The 20,611-nt window shown below is 37.9% G+C and overlaps 1 pseudogene; it reads right to left on the bottom strand.

Moving 5' to 3' along the window:
- Positions 1 to 885: 885 nt before the first annotated feature.
- LOC116898379 lies at positions 886 to 17,924 on the bottom strand (annotated as a pseudogene).
- Positions 17,925 to 20,611: the final 2,687 nt, after the last annotated feature.

Raw genomic sequence — 20,611 nt, 5'->3', positions numbered from 1 at the left:
AACTTATTTGACTGTGTTAGACAATTAGTTAAGCTGAAAATTGTGAGTTGGACAATTAAATTTTCATTACTCTGGAGAAGTGTAGAATACAACCAAAGTCATAGTAGCAGTATGCTGTGGAACTTGTACAACAAATGGAACAGATGGGGAGACAGTGCCCTGTGCAGCACACGGGCACAGGCTGGCAGCCCCGACCTGCCTGGGAGCAGTGGTGTGCTTCAAAGGTAATTGTTTCATGATTGCTTTTAAGAAAATCAGGATGCTGCATCTTCACTCTCACATAAGTCCTGGTTCTGATCCCAGCTCCTTGTGCTGCACGACGCATGATTTCTGAGAAAATCCTGGAGGAAGGGTAATGCCATGCCCACTTTGACAATAAAGACAACCTAGGGGGATTTTTTTTCTTTTATTTTTTCTGCTTTTTAAAATTTCTCTTTACATATATCTAAGACATTTCATAAATTACTTTTTAAAAAAAATCTATTACAAATAAATATGTCTTTAGTATAAGACACATTTATGTTTAATGTATTAAGCACCATTATGTATATGTGTATGTTTATGTTTATGTATGTATATAATGTAACATGCAGGAGAAAAAAATCTTAACTAACTTTTAAATTAGTGTTTAAGAATCTGTTATAAAAGGTTAGGGATTTAGCTCAGTGGTAGAGCGCTTGCCTTAAGGCCCTGGTTCGGTCCCCAGCTCCGAAAAATAGAACCAAAAAAAAAAAAAAAAAAAAAAAGAGTACTCTGTTATAAATAAAATTCAGTGTAGAGGATTCAGGAATGTTCAGTGAAGGTGTTTGCTTGTTGTGTACAAGACCTGCATTCCATCTCAGCGACAGTGAAATAAAATAAGGGTTAAGGAAAAGAATATCTGTGCTACGTAGCAACATCCCAGGTCTCTACACACTTGAGTCCCACCACGTGCCTTGCACAGAGTGAGTTGAGCACATGAGGTTTTTTGGCTTCGGGTAGCACAGTGGGCTGATTAAAACTGCGCCTAGTTTCCAAGTTTTTGAGAGCAGAACAAAGAGGGTAAATTCTCCATCCTCGCTGCTTAATGACATCTAGCAGTGGTGGAATTGCCCTTCTCCCTCTAGTAGCAGATTCTGCCAGCGCTGATAGCTGCAGAGAGAAAATGAGGTCCAGATTGGCAGAGACCAAAAGGTGAAGCTTCAGAGGCAACTGGGGGTCACGGGGGCAAAGGCAGTTGCAATAAAGAGTTCCTGGTGGCTGAATAAAAGCAATCCCAGAAGGTCACAGAAAAATTCTAAGTGACTCTCAAGAAAAATAGGCCTAACCTTGCCAGTGTTCCCGGAGACAGTGTGAACAGCAATGGGACTTGAATATCAACTAACTCTCTCTAAGGCTGGGGGCGAAGGCTCATTTCCTCTACCAGCAAAACGTTCATCATCTTGGTCTTAGCCATCTATAAAGAGAAGGCCCCTATGCAGCGATGGAAGGACTACATTCAGGCCTGGATGATTCAAATTCAATCACAAGATTATTTGCAACTCTGGGCAGAACACAGAATGCAAGCATAGGTTTGTGTTGAGGGGGTTGTCTTGTTTTTGTTTCCCTTTTGTTGTTTTTTTTTTTTAATGGAAGGCCAGTTTGAGTTTTCTGCTTTAGACAAATACAATTGCTAAATTCTGGGAAAGAGAGTAGGAGTATTTTTATGTTTGTTTTGCTTTGTTTTGTTGTATTTCCTCTTGTCTTGAAATTATATCTTAGTTACCCCTTTTTCCCATTGAAATCATGTTATCTTCCAGAGGGGGCATATGCCATCTAGAACACATTTCAAGCAATTCTATGTTGAAAAAACAAAAAGACTTGTGGCAGTTACAGAGACTTATAAAGGTTTTTAGCAAAGCTTGAAAGGATCATTATTATACAGAGATCTAAGAGTCCTCTTTTTAATTAATTAACTAATTTTACTTATTCACTTTACATCCTGCTGACTACTCCCCTCTGGTCAGCCCCTCCCACAATCCTTCACCCATTTCCCCTTCTCCTTTAAGTGTCCAACCTTGACAAACCTCTGCTATATTAGGTGCATCATCTCCCACTGAGGCCAGACAAGGCAACCCAGCTACCCAGCTAGAAGAGCATACCACTGGAACAGGCAACAGCTTGTGGGATAGCCCTCTGCTTTCAGTTGTTCTGGACCCACTTGAAGACCAAGATGCACGTAGGCTACATATGTGCGAGGAGGCTTAGGTCCAGCCAGTGTATGCTCTTTGGTTGTTGGTTCAGTCTCTGAGAGCACCAAGGCTTCAGATTAGTTGACTCTGTTGGTCTTCCTGTGGAGTTCCTACCTCCCTACTGGCCTCTTCCTCCTATTCTTACGTAAGAATCCTAAAGCTCCATCCACTGTTTGGCTGTGCTTGTCTGTATCTGTCTCAGTCACCTACTGGGTGGAGTCTGTCACAGAACAGCTCCTCTGCTCACTCTATGGGTGTTCCTACCTGGCTGCAGGAGGTGGCCTCTTCAGGATCCATATCCCCAATTTAACTGTGAGTCACAGTTAAAGACAGCCTCCCCACCCCATTGATTCTTGGGCACCTCCATTATCACAGGTCTCTGTCTTGTCCTGGAGACGCCCCCCACCTCCCCACTCCTGTCAGTTCAGATTTCCTTTCATTCTCATGGCCATACAGCCATTCCTTGTGTCCCTCCCCACACCTGATCCTGAATCACAGCCCAGCCCCACATTCCCCTCCCAATTCCTCTCCCGCCTAGTTCCTTCCCTCCATCTTCCTGTAATGACTACTTTATTTACAAGTCTAAGTCATTTTTGTTGTTCAGCTTCTTTGTGTCTGTGAAGTGTAGCATGGGTATCTTGTTTTTTATGGTTAACATCTATTTTTAAGTGAGTAAGTACAATGAGTGTCCTTTTAGGACTGGGTTACCTCACTCAAGATAATATTGTTAAGATCCATCCTTAACAAAATTATGCCTGCAAAATTCATATCTTTGTCTTTTAAACCACAATGGAATACTATCCAGCTATTAAAAGTAAAGTATTTTTATTTTTAATTTTATTTTGGATTTGAAGTAAAATTAAAGTCCAAATAGAAATCCAACTACATGTACATCTAATATGTCACAGTCAAGTTGTGGTCCTGCCTACCACTAATCCATTATTGTCTGGGTTCAGTCTTTCCCTGTAATATGGCCTGAAATGTTGTAAGAATCATATACATTTCTGTTTGTTGCTGTTGTGAAAGACAAGTTCCCCTTTTTTAGCTAGGGCTTTTCCATTCTCCCACCATGAAATTCTGGGGAGTTTCTCTTTTTTGTGTGGGGGGGATGCATTTCTTTAGTAGTCTTATAGTTACATCTTTATTTCTGTCAGGCAAATTTCTTTTCAACACTGTAGTGTTAAGGTAGATGATGTTTATGTCTGAAAAAAAAGAAGCAGAGTGCAAGCAGGGACATGGTGAGAACACATGAATGAAGGTAGCCAGGCAGAAGAGCCATATTTATAAACTCTGGACATTTAGTTACTTTTCATGACTCGACAGAAGACCTCCTCATAAAGACTCATGGCTTCAAACTTACAACCCTTACATTTAGCTTTCTAAACTATAATTATAGGTAAGCACTACCACGCCCTGTGTGACTTTATTTCTGCTTAATATCTTTCCCCCTTTCTCTGTGAACAATATTCCCAGAGTTAGATATTGACATTCGGTAGTTTGTTCTGCAATAGCTGAGAATACAAGAGACTCATCTGGGTTGGTCTGATTTGATGCTGCCCCGAGGGGTAGATTACTGACAGATATTAAGAAATTAGTGCCATTAACCACATAGACCCAACTTTAAGTAACTAAGATACAGAATATGTGATTCTTAGGCCAGGAATAGCTAGAAATTAAGTAATTATGCACAGACTTATGGACATTTGATGCCTGTTATTTTTTAAAAGGCTTATGTAGGTAAATAATCCTATAAACTTACAAAAGAACCAAAAATGATAGGAATAGTTAAACATAAAAAAATTTATATAAGCTATTTCTAAGCAAAATTCAGAATCTTTTGTTTAGCAGAATTCAGTCTATAGCATTAACAATGAATATTTTAAAATTCTTATGAATTTGAACAAGAGTGTTAGTCATTAACAATAAATTATATACAAATTAATCTCATATATAACCTAGCAAAATATTGTCTGTGTGTGTGGGGGGAGGAATGTGCATAGAATTGCCACTTTATGCCTTTAAAAGGGGTATAATACACCCTTAAAACATACCCACATAGCATTATACTGTAAATGTGGTGGAACCTTTGTCTACAAAGTGGGAGGATGTGGAAGATCCATCATGGTCCGTTATAAACAGATGGTAGCTGACTTCAGGAGTCAGCAGCTAGAGCGAATAAAGTAAAACAAATTCTCAAGGTCCAATGCATTATAAAAATTCTCATTTTATCTGTTGTTATTTTAACTGTGTGCATATGTTTTGGCTGCATGTTAGTATGTGCACTAGATGTCCACCTGCTGCTCATGGAGGCCAGAGAGAGTGTCAGATCCCCTAAAACTACAGATCATTGTGAGTTACGGGTCACTGTGAGTTGCCATGTAGGTGTTGGGGATTAGATCTAGGCCTTCTGAAAGAACGAGTGCTCTTAGCTCCTGTAACTTCTCCTCAGCCCCTTTAGAAGCAAACTTAATTGAATCTGCGAGGGAAGACTCTCTTTGTTAGCGCCAACCTCCATGAGTTATCTATCTTTCTCAAGCAGGGTGCTGTCATTGTGATTTCATGCATTCTCCTGTCCTCAGCAGGGTTAACACATAACTATTCACCTATCCCATGCCCAAGAGGAAATGGGGAATGTTCTAGCTGGTACCACTGAACAGTATCATTCGGGGTGGCTTAGTTCTTGTCTCTTTCCATTAGAGAAGGCTGGTGACAAAACATACTGTGTAATATCATTTGTATGTTTTACGATTTTTTGAAGTTTGTGTTGTTTATTGGATATTTTATGTATTTACATTTCAAATGTTATTTCCTCCCCATTTCTTGCCCCCCGCCCTGCTTCTATAAAGATACTCCCACCTACCCACTCCCACCTGAACACCATGGTATTCCCCTATACTGGAAAAACGAGCCTTCAAAGGACCAAAGTCTTCTCCTCCTATTGATGCCAGACAGTGCCATCCTCTGCTACATATGCAAATGGAGCCATGGGTCCCTCTATGTGTAGTACTCTTTGGTTGAAGGTGTAGTCCATGGGAGCACTGGAGATTCTGGTTGGTTGATATTGTTGTTCTTTCTATGGAGTTACAAACCTCTTTATCTCCTTTCTCTAACTCTTCCATTGGGGTCCCTATGCTCAGTCCAATGGTTAGCAGCAAGCATCCTCATCTGTATCAGTAAGGTCCAGGCAAAGCCTCTCAAGAGACAACCATATCAGGTTCCTGTCCATAAGAACTTCTTGGCATCAGTTATAGTGACTGGGATTGGTGGCTTCATATAGAATGAATCCCCAGGTGGGACAGTCTCTGGATGACCTTTCCTCCAGTCTCTGCTACACACTTTGTATTTCCTCCTTTAACTATTTTGTTCCCCCTGCTAAAAAGGACTGAAGTATCCATACTTTGTTCTTCATTCTTATTGAGCTTCAGTTGGTCTGTGAATTGTATTGGGTATTTCAAGTTTTGTGCTAATATCAGTGAGTGAATACCATGCGTTTTCTTATGTGATTGGGTTACCTCATTTGGAATGTTATCTTCTAGTTCCATCCATTTGCTTAAGAATTTCAAGTAGTCATTGTTTTTAATAGCTGATTAGTACTCCATTGTGTAGATGTTCCACATTTTCTGTATCCATTCCTCTCTCGAAGGACATCTGGGTTCTTTCAAGCTTCTGGCTATTATAAATAAGGCTGCTATGAACATAGTGGAGTATGTGTCTTTGTTATTTTTTGGAGCATCTTTTTGAGTATATGTCCAGGAGTGGTATAGTTGGGTCCTCATATAGTAGAATGTCCAATTTTCTGAGGAACCTCCACACTGATTCCCAGAGTGATGATACCAGCTTGCAAACACACCAACAATGATGGAGTTCTCCTCTTTCTCCACATCCTTGCTGCATCTGCTGTCACCTGAGTTTTTTTCTTAATTATGAAACAAGTTTTATTTAAGATCTGAAATACAATTCTTAAAGTGTCAACTTTTCAGAAAACTGGCTATACAATAATGCATTGCATCTATCATGTCAGAACGTGCATTAGACTCAACTGCAGAAACCAGGAAAGAAATCACCACCATTCAACAATTTAGGCAAAGATAGAATGAATGCCCAAAAAACAACAAAGATGGGCTTGCAGAGGATGGGCTATTTACAGATGTTAAGCACCATTAAAAAAAAAAAAAGCAAATGCATGGTTTTCCAGATATATACATTAAGTTGAACCTTTGCCAATAGGGACCATAGCATTAACACATATTAGAAAACTGTGTAGTGTCAAAGGAATAGAACCAACAGCGTTCAAGCAATGTTGTCAACTAGGCAATAAAATGTTCTATTGAATACACGGGAAGCAATTTTGAAATGAGGAAAGGAAGTGCGCATTCCTTTTATGTTCCGTATACAACAGAACAACAAACAAACTGAAACATAAGCCCTGTTTTATATTGACAGATTTAAAGAACACCAATTTTACAATGAAAGTTCTAAACAGAAGTGGTTACGGATACCAGACAATAGTGAGTAGTCAGTACACCTGCACAGGGCTTTATGGTGATAGTCAGCAGAAGGCACTTTATAATCACTGGCAGGAAACAGAGAGGCAGAATTCTTTTCCAGATACTTAAGGAAAGCATGTAGATAGCCCAACAACAATGCCAGGCTTTTCTCATCAAGGGGCATGTAGGCCAACATTGACCCAATTCTTACAAATAATCTCATTAGATGTGGTGCCTCAAAGATCTGCTACCTTGATGCACCAGGGTGAAGCAGCAGAATCTCAGTATACTGAGGTCTTTCAAACTTGGTGAGCAGCTGAGTGCCCAGCATCACAATGAAATACTCTTATTTCTCCCACAACTTCATTAACTGCATACTCCTTATTATCAACACTTCCCTGTGATTTCTTGCAATTGGCATACTCCTCAAGAATGGCATTTACATTCTTTTTAGCAGGGAGGTGAATCAACTCCTTCTGCTTAGTAACCATGGCTCACTCCTCCAACAGCCATGGTTTTAATTCTTCAAGGATATTAGCGTTTACCTCCATCCTACTCGTGAATACCCCTCCCCCACTCACCACAGTGGTGTCCGCCCATGCCCTTTTCTTCTGAGGGGTTGGGGGACTTCACTTGTTCAGCCACTGTCTAGTCTTCATTGCCAGGAGTATTCTGCTTATCCTTTTTTGTCTTTTGCACAGAACCAGAACGGGGGTTTTCAGAAGAGTGATCACCCCATCTTCTTTGGAGGGCTGGATCAAGATTCTTCAGCTGCAAATCAGCTGACTTCTTCTCGGAGGCACTTCCTCTTATCTTCTCTGCATATTGCTTCGAGTTGATTTCTTAAAGTTGACTTCTTCAGCAAATTGTTGTCCACGAGTTTGAGAATCCTGTATCTGGAACTCATTTAATCCGATCCTGTTTTTATTCCAACAAACAATGTTCCTTCTTTCCCTTCCAAGGATTCCTAGTGATCTCCCAGATGGAATCTTACAGGTCCCCTAGGATGATCTGGAAAGATGAAGTGGAAAATAAAATTCTGTATTCTGCAACCAGGAATGGTTCTTCAACCAGGGTCAGATCTTCTGATCCTTACTGCATAGCAAACATAGCTTTTCTTATGATTACGTGAAACTAGAATCCAGTTCTTTCTAGAATCTGACGTGTGATCACTGCTGCTCCTCCAACTGCCATAGTAAAGCCAGGTTTCTCTGGCGATCACCTGAGGTTTTGATCTTAGCCAATCTGACTGGTGTGAGGTGGAATATCAGGGTAGATTTATTTGCATTTCCCTGATGATTAAGGATGTTGAACATTTCTTTAGGTGTTTCTCAGCCATTCAATATTCTTCAATTGAGAATTCTTTGTTTAGCTCTGTACCCCATTTTTAATAGGGTTATTTGACTCTCTGGAGTCTAACTTTTTGAGTTCTTTGTATATATTGTATATCAGCCCTCTACTAGATGTAGGATTGTTAAAGATCTTTTCCCAATCTGTTGGTTCGCATTTTGTCCTATTGACAGTGTCCTTTGCCTTACAGAAGATTTGCAATTTCATGAGGTCCCATTTGTCAATTGTTGATCTTAGAACATATGCCAATGGTGTTCTGTTTATGAAATTTTCCCTTGCGCCCATGTTTTTGAGGCTCCTCCCCACTTTTGCTTCTATTAGTTTCAGTGTATCTGCTGTCATGTGCAGATCCTCGGTCCACTTGGACTTTATACAAACAGATAAGAATAGATAAATTTGAATTCTTCCACATGCTGACTGCCAGTTGAGTCAACACCATTTACTGAAAATTTTTTTCCACTGGATGATTTTAGCTTTTTTGTCAAAGATCAAGTGACCATAGGTGTGTGGCTTTATTTCTGTGTCTTCAATTCTATTCCATTGATCTACCTGCCTGTCTCTGTACCAATACCATGCAGTCTTTATCAGGATTGCTCTGTAATACTTGAGGTCAGGGTTGGTGATTTCCCCAGAGGCTCTTCTATTGTTGAGAATACTTTTAGCTATCATGGGTTTTTTGTTATTCCAGATGAATTTGCGAATTTTTCTTTCTAACTCTATCAGGAATTTTGATGGGTATTACATTGAATCTGTAGATTGCTTTCGGCAAGATGGTCAATTTTATTATATTAATACTGCCAATCCATGAGCATGGGAGATCTTTCCATCTTCTGAGATATTCTTCGATTTTTTTCTTCAGTGTCTTGAGGTTCTTGTCACACAGATCATTCTCTTGCCTGGTCAGAGTCACACCAATGTATTTTATATTATTTGTGACTATTTTGAAGGGTGTCATTTCCCTAATTTCTTTTTCAGCCTGTTTATCCTTTGAGTAGAGAAGGCTAACAATTTGTTTGAATTAATTTTATATTCAGCCACTTTGCTGAAGTTTTTTTTTTTTTTTTTTTTTTTTTTATCAGCTGTAGGAGTTCTCTGGTGGAATTTTTGGGATCACTTAAGTATACTATCATATCATCTGCAAATAGTGATATTTTGACTTATTCTTTTCCAATTTGTATCCCTTTGACTTCTTTTTGCTAATTTCTCTGGCTAGGAAATTGAATACTAAATTAAATAAGCAGGCAGAGAATGGGTAGCATTGTCTAGTCCCTGATTTATGTGGGATTGCTTCAAGTTTCTCACCATTTTGTTTGATGTTGGCTACTGGTTTACTGTATATTGCTTTTACTATGTTTGGGTATGGGCCTGGAATTCCTGATCTTTCCAAGACTTTTACCATGTATAAAAGGTAGTAGGAAATAACTTTTGATCTATTAATCTTATGCCAAATTGAATCAAAATCAAATTCAAATAGAGTCATCCTGTATAGTTTTTCTATAACAGCTATTGTGACACCAATCTTAAGGAAGAAGGTATGTTGTGTTAAAAATAAAAAGTAATTGTGACGAGTGCTTCTTGCCTCTCATTGCTTCCTGCTACCCCCCTGGTATTCACGGACCTGGGCAATCACTCCCTGTTGTTAGTTTGGCACTGTAGGGTCATATAGAACTAACATTAATTTGTCTCTGATTAGTATCTCTCCTGGCTGCCTCTCACTCACACTAGTGCCAGCACTGGAGTGCCATATACAACTAACATTACATTATCGCAGTGGCGGCTGATTTTAGCCTTAGTGGTCTCTCTGCTCTCATAGCTAGCTGCTCTGGTCAGCCCCGGCTAGCTGGGAACTCTTATCCCAGCTACCTGGTAAAATGAAGACTCAACATACTGTAACCAAACAATCAGATTTCTATGTTCAATTTTGAGAATTTAACAATATATCCACACAATAAGCTTACAACCGATTGATAAGGACATAAACCATCCACCTAGATAAGGTAAATTTACCCTCAGACATCTATCCCAATGACCTTGCAATTCAAGATCACGCGGATCTGGGTCATCTTTCTCTGTATGCATCTTGATTCTCCTCCCTTCTTCTTCTCTCCTGCCTTACAAACACTTTGTCCCAGTCTTATTTCTATCCAATCATGGCCTTTACCTAACTCATGCCAGCCCTCACCTGCATTTCAACATCAACCTACATTGATATTAAAGAAATCTGATTTTATAATGTTAAATTTAATTTTTATAAATTTGCTGTGTGTTCCTTTTGTTCCTCTTTCAATGTCCTTATGGAATCAAGGAAGACTTTAGAAGAAAACATATTTTGAAAAGCTGTGTAATCAATGAATAAAATTGCTGAGTAAATGATTATATGTACAAGTAAAGCCTGAAAGAAACAAAAGTTATCAGAGTGGAAGAAGTCATACCAGGATGTGTTTCTTCTTTCCCGTCTCACATGAATCAAATGATTTCCCATTGCTGACCCTCCCATTCCTTCACTGCTCCTGCATCCACCCTTCTCAGACCCTGCCCTCTGCTTAGACTGGTCTCTGCCATCACATGTGTACTGTTAAATGACAGAAAACAAAAGCTCTTTGAGTCTAGATATCTATTTATTATGAGGGAAAGATCGTAAATACTAATATCTTAAATGCTTTGTTTAATGAGGATAAATGTTATAGAAAGGAATCAGGGCAGGAGGATTGAAGAGTTGGGAATGGAGGGCAGTCTGCAGTGAAGTATTCTCTCTATTGGTCCCGAGGAGTTGCATTTAAAAGGTCAAACCTGACACTCACTTAAATGAGGTGACAGTGTAGCCAAACAGATAATGCCTCTTTTCTTGCCATTTCAAAAATTATGCTTCCAACATACAATTATCAGAATGCTAGACAGAACAGAGAAATATATTTTATATATTGCCTTGCAAATAACTAGTAAAAGGTATATGACAATAGCTGTTTATGTTTACCTGGAAAAAGTCACAATAAGGGATAATAATAAATTAATGGAAGAGAATGGGGTAAGACTGTAGATGCAAGAATCTGTTTCTTTTCCTATTCCAATCCAAAATAAAAAAAATGGTGTTATGGTTTAGAAATATAATCAAACTGTTCCCTTTCTTTTCATGGTTGCCTAATTGTTTTGAGCAGAAACCAAGTAACAGTTTGCAGTGCATGAATACATTGAAATTACTTCCTAGTTACATATTAAGTAAATTCCTTTGCTATCTATTGATAATTGGGGCATTTACATGTCTAATTCTCATTTGCTAGGAGGAACTCAGTGAATCACCTTACTTCCTTACTGCAGTAGTGTGCAATATGTGCACACATCATACAGCTATGTTTTGTTTGCTTAAATACTTTTCTAAGTTGAATGTTTTATTCGCCAATGGATATACCATCTTTATTTTAATCAGAGTTGCTGTTTATGATAAGCCCCAGGATGGGTAAGGCCACCAAGCAGAAGTATATTTGTTTAGATAATTCTTATCTTCTGTACTATCTCTTTGCTTTAGAAAGCATAAAATACTTTATTAATATATTTTTCCATTTTCCTTTGTTAATTTGTAAACTCTTACTAAACTGAGGTAGCAGAGTGGAAAATAAATTTAACAGGAATCTGCTGCCTGTAATTATCCCACCCATCTGAATTCACTAAAGGGCTTAGACAAAGAGTATCTGGTTTTATTAGATAAAAGCAAGTTAACAAATACTCATCAAATGTAGTAAAGTAATGATGCCTTGAACATTAAGGTACCATCTGTGTTTTCTTTTGCATTTTTCAATATTGTCAAATATTTATTTTTCAAATAAAACACACATGATATGATATATGATATTGATAACATAATTTGTACATTTTCAGCAAACTTCCAGGTTTGCTTATAATCATGAGAATCAAACTAGATTGCTCTCATTCCTCACAAATCATGCCTGACTGTCCCTGGGGAAACCTGCAAGATGCAGAGTTATGGTCACACAATTCCTCCAGTGGGACAATCCACACAAAGCTATGTCAGTTTAAGAAAATCCATAAAGAAGGGGAGGGGGGGATTAGGGGGATGTTTGCCCGGAAACCGGGAAAGGGAATAACACTCGAACTGTATATAAGAAATACTCAAGTTAATAAAAAAAAAAAGAAAGAAAATCCTAATAGTCTTTCATACATAGCCAGAATTTCACAGCCTTTTTCCACCCTCTCCTTTACATTCTCAATCTTCTAAACAGTATTCTTTGCCCATTGAACAGTAGTCTATGACCATGGAACAGCAGTCTATGACCATGGAACAGCATCTGTGCCCATGGAACAGCAGTCTGTGCCCATGGAACAGCAGTCTATGACCATGGCTCCATTTTTACTTTTCTGTCATCTTGGTGTCAGTTTTTGATGCCACTTTCCTCACTTTTTTCCAAGCACTTTTTTTCAAAACTGATCTATATCACACTCAAAGCCCACACTTAAACTGCCAGAGGGTGCTCTAACGGCCACCAAGTCACAATCTAAAGTATGGTATCGGCCTGTACTGAAAAGAGAAGGCCTGTAAGAAAGGCCTGGCACAGGAATGCTGAGACTGAATGGACTGACCAATGAGTATTAACTTACAGTCAGACAGAGGCTGCCTGTGCTGTTACATAGGAGGGGATCAACAGACAACAACATACCAAATAATTCTGCAAGCTGCGAAAGAAGAACTTTAAATGTTTTCACTGTAACAAAACATAAGTATTTTATGAGACAAAACAGATTATACTTAGTTAAGCATTGTATAATCTGCCCATATGCTAAAATTTTAGATATCAGCTAAGTATATAACCGAATAGAAACAGAAAGTTGCCATACATGTCACCCTGTCTTCTTCTAGGACCATGACCATGATGCAATACTTACACGCTGTTGCCTGTGTGGCCAGGCTGTGCGCATCTGCTAAGGGCACAGTGAATAACACATAGAGATTTACCATATGGAAGTTCTGAGCAGCTTGACTTAGAAGAAGCCTATAGGCAAAGTGTTCACTTAATACTGAGGTTTTTGTCTAAAGGATGCTTGAAACATGTCCCTGATTAAAGGCATATTCCAAGCCACAGAAATCAATGCCAAGCTACTATCTAGGCAATTAAATTAGAAATGGCAAATTTTAAGATCATTTATTTACTTACTCATTGACTTTTTGGGGGGATATATGGGGTCTTTGAGCCTGTCACAGTGTTCTTCGCAGCTTTCTAGGACATAAAATCCTGACAGAGATTTATAACCCAAAGACACTTTGCACTGAAGTATGGTGGGGAACTGTGCTCGCCTCAAATGCAAGTGATATAAATACAGACAGAAAATATGAACGTGTCCAGAGAATTTGCACTAAGCACTGCCAGGTGAATATTATTTAACTCCTCTCACACAAATTTTTGGAGAAGTGGGAAGTATAAAATAAGATGCTGGGTAAGTTAAGTGATGTTTTCTTCATGCCTCCTTCATGTTATTTAAAGATATCCTTTGATGGAAGATGTGTTACTCTCTGCAGGTGCAGTTATTGGGAAGCATAGAGCAGCAAACAAATTTTAGTAAATCTACAAGGAGTCAGCAATCTAGGAACAATCTTGCTTCCCCAGTTACAGGTAATAATTTATAAATAATAATTTTACCATAGATCTTATGTATGTCTGTGCATATTTTGGATCTCTCGTTATAAGATTCCTATCCACACACAAGGCGGGAATACTAGCCTCAAGACTCTGTGATCCCAGCTCCCACTGAGGCCAGACAAGGCAGCTCAGCTAGAAGAACATACCCCATATACAGGCAACAGCATTTGGGATAGTCCCTGTTCAGGTTGGTAGGGACACGTGAAGAAAAAGTTGCACCTCTGCTACATATGTACAGGGAAGCCATGTCCTGTCAGTGTATGTTCTTTGATACAGACCCCTTGGGTCCCGGTTAGTTGACTTTGTTGGTTTTTCTGTAGAATTCCTATCCCCTCCAGGACCTGCAATCCTTCTTTTTACTCTTCCATAAAAAGAGCTCCCTTCGCTGTTTGGCTGTGTGTTTCCATGTCTGTCTGAAACAGCTTGCTCCTCTCTGCAAGCATAACAAAGTATCATTAATTGTGTCACTGATTGGTGCTTGCCCATGGGATGAGTCTCAATTGGGCCGGTTATTGGTTGGCCATTCCCTCAGACTGTGCTCCATCCCTCATGCCAGCATTTTTCATAGTCAGGATAAATGACTTTTGGGCTGAAAGTAAGTGGGTGAGTAAGATGGTGAAGCTCCACGCTGGTTCACCTCAGAGGAGGGACCTCTGAAGTAGGGGGGAGTCCCAATGGGGAGGTACTGATTCAAAGGAGAAGGGGAGGTTGGGAGAAGGATTTTGGAGAGGATGACCAGAATAGGGCAGGGAGTGGAATGTAAAGTGAATAAGTAAAAATTAAATTAAATTAAATTAAATTAAATTAAATTAAAGGAATCTTACCTCTTTGGGAAAATAACACTGTCTTATTTTCACATCTATCTTATTTCAAAAGTAAGTGACACATCAATCTTAGTTTGTTCAATCATTTTAAATTAGAAACAAAGACATGTAAGTGAAGCTTAAGTACACTACTGTCAATGAACAATCAGACATTTGTGAATATCATGTACACAGTCTGAGGACAGTGCCAACAAAGATCACACCTAACACCACAGCTCTCTGTCTTTAGCACTGAACATTGTGTGGTTCCATAAATTCTTCAGTAAACTTTAGCCACTGACAATTGCACATTATTTAAAAATTCCAGTTATATGAGATACACATATTGTCCAGTTGAAGTTTTGTTTTGGTAAGAATGCTTTGGAGATGCAAATGAGAGTAGGTATGGTCAGTGATATTGAAAATTCTAATATCTGATGCAATTATTAAATTTACAAAGCATTAGCAATCAATTAATATGTACAGAGTTTTGTTTTCGAATTTTTGCCAGGTATCACAATATAGTAATAGTGGCATGTCTGTGTGTTTATGCTAAAACTAGTCACTTATCTTTGTACCATATGTCAGATAGATTTGCATCATCAAGAAATTATATATAGTAAATCACCCACTCCAAGGAATTAGTGAGATTCATTTACTTGACACACAAGAAGCAATCGAGACTGTAAGAGATGAAGTTATTATTAATGGTCTTAAAATGATAGAGATGCTGGAGTGATGGTCCAGGGTTTAACATAACTGTACTTGTAAGAAGACCTGGGTTCCATTCCTGTCAACCAAATGGTGGGCCACAAAAGTCCATAAGTCAAGTTGTAGAGATTGTAATGCCCTCTCTGACTGCCACAGAAATCAGGAATACTTTGTGTGCCCAGAAACACATGAGAGCAAAACCCTCAAGCACATAAAATAAAATCAGTCTAAGAATATAATTTTAAGAATGAAAGAAGTGCAGAAGGAATGAAGTGGCTCGTGCATACATCGCTGTCATCCTTTCCAAAGGAATCACCGCCATCGTGTATTCTGACTGTTTTAATTTTTCAATGGAATCTTGAAAGAAGATAAAAGAAGGAAAGATTTATTTTAAATCTGCAACTATCCGAATGGGTGGAGGCGCTCAGGGGGATGACTAGCTAAAGCTTTTCTTTATTTCTGCTTCTTTTAAATTTCACAAATGAATGTTTCAAAGAACAATATTATAAATTATATTGCAGTATAGATCATAAGGTTTTTTTTTAATAAGAATTTGTCTGATGTTCTCATTTCTAGAACTTTGGACAAGGCTCCTCTAATTTAAAATATTTCTTTTCTATATCAAAGTACTATTTCAGGGAGGTCTCATAGTCATGTTTTTTCCTTAAGATTTCCTTTTGGGGGCTTATGCTATGTGTTTTCTGCAAAGCTCTCTGTAAATCTGAACAGATGAGAAAGTATCTATTTTCCTGAAGCAGTGACTTTAAGTGGGGGAAAAAATCACCTCCACGATATTCAGGAGAAAAGACTGCGTCCGTGCTTTGTCTGGGGAAAGGCGTTGCCAGCATGCAAATGCCGTTTCAATATTAGTTTGTTTTCTTTATATTTTACATGACAGAAAGATCTTTTGCTGGTATTTGTTAGTGAGTCAATCTTGCTTCCAAACATCAAAAGGTGACCTTTTGTGACCAGAAGATTTATCAAGTCAGCAATCTATTCCCTGGAGGCAGAGTGTGCAGCCTCTTCTCCTGCCAGTCACGTCTGCTGAAGGACTTCACTAAACCCCATGAGAAAATAGACTAATCTACTGCTTTCAAAGAACAAGAATGACATCTTTACTGGCTGTACTTTGTCGGTAGGAGAGAGGAGCTAATAAAGGATACAATGCTTTTTCCAATTGTGAAGATTTGACGCAACGTTTTTGTAATAAAGGAAACAGTATTAGTAAGGGGCTGATCTGAGAAGATAAGGTTTTATTATTAAGATCACGGTTAAAGACTTCCTACAATGAACTCCATAAGAGTAACATATTTTAAAAGCACACTTCCTTTTCTAAGTTCATCTGATCTCCCTGGTAGGTTCTTTGAAGATGACATTCAGTAATAATTGTGGGACAATTTGGTTCTGGCCTCTTGTTTTTATATCATACAGGTCGTAGTGCACTTGCAATTAAGTCCAATAATCTGTGAGTGGCGCGGGTGTCTCTGAATGACAGTTGGTGAAACACGGCAGAGTTGCTTGTCAGAGACGCTTTAGAAAGCTTAGCATTGGGAAGACTAGGTAATTACCATCAGTGCTAGTTTCAAGATGAAAAGAGACAGCTACAGCGACAGCAAGAGCATTCGAAATGAGTTCACAGTCAGGGAGAGTCAGAGTCATCCTCACATTAACCAGGTTTGTAAAGGATGCTGCCATGATGCCTAGAGAGATCCAGCCTAGAAATGGCAATTTTGTCAGGGAGCTTAAGTAAATCACTTATCCATGTTTTAATATTCTGGTGAGTAAAACAAACACAATTCCTCCCTTGTTTGATGCCTATAAATTGGCCAATTTTATGAGTTTGTTATTATGTTGTTGAGTAATAGTGTTCAGTTATAATTCTATGACTTGGAGATATGGTTATTTTATATTTTATAGTATTATTCACAGCTCACAAACAAATAACCTAACTTTTAATCATCTTACATTGCTAATTCTGCTCTGTGGGTTCTTTTTAAATCTACATTCATACTTTAAAATACCAAAACAAAAAAGGAAAAAGGAACTTTCCAAAAGTAGTTTGTAATAGCCACACAAGACTGATCTGTAAGTGAAGCCATTGCATCTGAGAAGGCAACAAACTCAGGCTGAAATCTACATTCAAAAACTACCCAATATTGCTGTGATTTTGCTAGTCTCAAGTCTATCCACTAACAAGAAAAGCTAAATAAAATATTTATTATAAATGTTTATATAATACTTCACACATATTAAATATAGGCAGAAATATAGAATCCAGTATTGATTTGTATAATATATTTCTCTAGGTGAAATTAAAAGCCAATATTGGCAAACAATAGGCTAACACATTTCACCACGCAGTATTGGTAAACAGTAGCCAAATACCTTTTTTGCAAACAACGCTGATTTTCTCAGGAATGGTATCACAGCCTCTGAATAAAAAAAAAATGTTAAATTTAACAATAAAACTTTTCTGAGTACAGGGTCATTAAAGCCCTGTGTACATTATAAATCCAGTTTATTTCCTGCCTGGAATGCCAGTTATAATACATATTTTAGCTTGACCATCTGACTGAAACATCTGTTACCTGCTGTGTTCTGAATTCCAAAAGCTTCTGTTTTAGTGAGACAGCTCTCCTCTATTTTATGATGCGCAAGGGGCACCACCGCACACGGCAGATGTTCTTTCCCGTGAGTCCCTAGTGCAGTGACCATTGCTGCAAATTTTCTTTTTCATTCCTCTGGGAACATAAAGATGCTTGCATAATGTAGCTCCTACCACTTCTAAGCCACCTTCAAAAAAACATGTATTGATCCCTTTTGAATTTCACATCATGAAACCCAGTCCCACTCAACTCCCAGACTCTTCCTTCCTGCCCCATGTCCTGAAGCTACAAATATCATATTTAACATATTTCAAATCCCTTCTTCACATTGTTTTATTATCCTGTTCATGAGAAGAAAAATGGATAATACATTCATATGTAACAGGTAATAATGATATGATTCATCTAAATTCTGAACTTATGAAAAGAGAAGAGCAATGTTAAGTTTAGGGAAACACGAATAACAATTTCTATTCTTTAAGTATCAATAAAGTGGCACCCCAGGTATCTACTCAGTGAGCGGAGGGTAAGAGTCAATGCACAATAATAAATGCAGACCTTGATTCCCTAGAGCTAAATCAACGCTCCTTTTTTTAACCTCCTATTTTTGGATTCTTTTTATTTTCTCTAGAAAAGTGACAGACAAAAGTAAGAATAACAGTGAAGTATCTGAGGGACTCCATCAGCCAACTGTCTGTCTTTACATATAAAGCTAACCTTTGATAACCTCCAACATAACAAATTTTAACCATAGCAGATTTCTCCCCACTTTGCCAGTATAGTTTGATCAATCCATTGTAGTCCCTCTCTTTTGAATCCTGCTTAGTCTTACAGAACTATTTGATCAATAGGCTATAATTAAAGTGACCTTGGGTACCACAGAGACTAAATTTCCAGATGAGAAAAAAAAAAGCCTTTCATCACACATTCTGTAAAAACTCACAGACTCTAACTGTCCTGGGGAACATCTGCTCAGTAAGAGAGGTCCAGATAGATCACGTTGTGAGAAATCAATACTGAGAGACGGTCCACCACCCTGTGTCCTTTTCAGGCAGAGATAGCAGTGAAGAAGACATCTTGACCATTACCATATCAGCAGACAGACACACTCAAGAGAGACGAGACTCTTACCTAGAGACTACGAAGAGTGCAACCTCTAGACTTAACTACACAGCTAACCCATACATGCTTTCCACAGTCAAGTGTATTTCTACTTAAGGTATAGTGAAGAGTGTCACAGAGGAAGGGCAAGCATGACTGATAAATTTATGAAAATTTCAGTCATAAAATGATACGATCACTATAACTATAAACTAATGATCAGAAAACACCTTCAGATGAGCCAGGTTTCAAGAAAGAGGGACTACCATGGGTGGAATAAAATATTTATGAACAATAGGGCGAGATCAATTATGGTTAAAGATGATTATTTTGGAAGTTATTAAAGTTACAGTTGTCATGCGAAGGTGATGCAGGCTCTTGGATACTTAATGTTATTTATTTGTTGCAAATATTCTCTGAAGCACTAACCCTTACTACATTAAACATGATATCTAAACTAGCAGTGTGTTGAGAAAATATCCTTCATATATATAAAGCTCTGTATTAATCTTCCTAAAATTTTCTTAACTTTCGTTCTGTCTAATAATAAAAAGAGTTTTATTATTATTTTAAAATGTTATTCAGTGCTTTGAAAATTATAATTTTATATGGTCAAAACGTAAAAAAGAAGAAACTTTGTAAAGGTATATGATTGATGGTAAAAGTGCCCTGTAGTTTTTAAAAATCACATTGCATTTATAGAAGTCACCTCTATACAAATTACTTTTAGAACAACTTTTATAAAACTCAATTTGTTCTCTTGTCATTTCTGTCTCTAAGGTTATCCTTTGAAGGCAGTTAATGTGTGCACACTAAATCACACACTTGACACATAGAAGCCATACTTGATTTACTGGAAATTAAAATAAGCTATATTTTCCTTTTACCATTGTCAATGTCTGAGAAAAAGCATTGACACAGAAATTACTTAGAGACTCTCTTTGCCATCCCTATCTGTTCCTAAGACTGTCAAAATGCTCAGGAATCTTAATCCACACATTTTGATTAGATTCCAAACCATATGACTCCAGGCAGAAAGATATTTCAACCCAATTGGGCACCCTCAGGGAGAGCATGCCTTCTCAGCCTGATTTATGCCACGAACATAGGCATAGGAGCATGATATCTCAAGGAAAAAATATATCTGTTTAATGATTCCTTCACCAGGCCTAGGAGTCACAATAAGTGTTGTATTTATAATAAAAGTGGAATTTCTTTTTTCCCAGAATTATGCTAATTTAAAGAAACATAAAAATCTTAGCGACACCTGAGTGAGTAACTGAAGATTTCTCTACATTATTTAAGTATACACATCACTAAAAATGGGAGATTAAAGATAGTTGACACGTGTGAATGGTTTTATAAATAAACAAAACTCAGGAACTGAAATAGGGTCAGTTTGTGCATTATGTTTTTAATATAATCTTTTTTATTTGAATATATTTCAGGATAAAGAAATGTTTGTGACAGCAACATCAGAAGGAATCATTTTTATTATCCCTCATCCTTTCATCTAACCTTATTAGTATATGACCTTTACTAGCTGCTATAACAGCAGTGAAAATGTAATGACATAGTCAAATGAGATATTTGGATCTTGCCTCTGTATGAATGAAAAGGGGACAGTATTTGAAATTATGCGACCAAAAAAAAAAAAAAAAGAAATTATGCGACCATTATGTCTGGTGCACAGAT

The sequence above is a fragment of the Rattus rattus genome, chromosome 4 (genome assembly GCF_011064425.1).
Source record: "Rattus rattus isolate New Zealand chromosome 4, Rrattus_CSIRO_v1, whole genome shotgun sequence".
NCBI classification, from domain to species: domain Eukaryota; kingdom Metazoa; phylum Chordata; class Mammalia; order Rodentia; family Muridae; genus Rattus; species Rattus rattus.
Note: the sequence above shows the minus strand (reverse complement) of the source record. Positions and strands in the feature narration are given on the sequence as shown.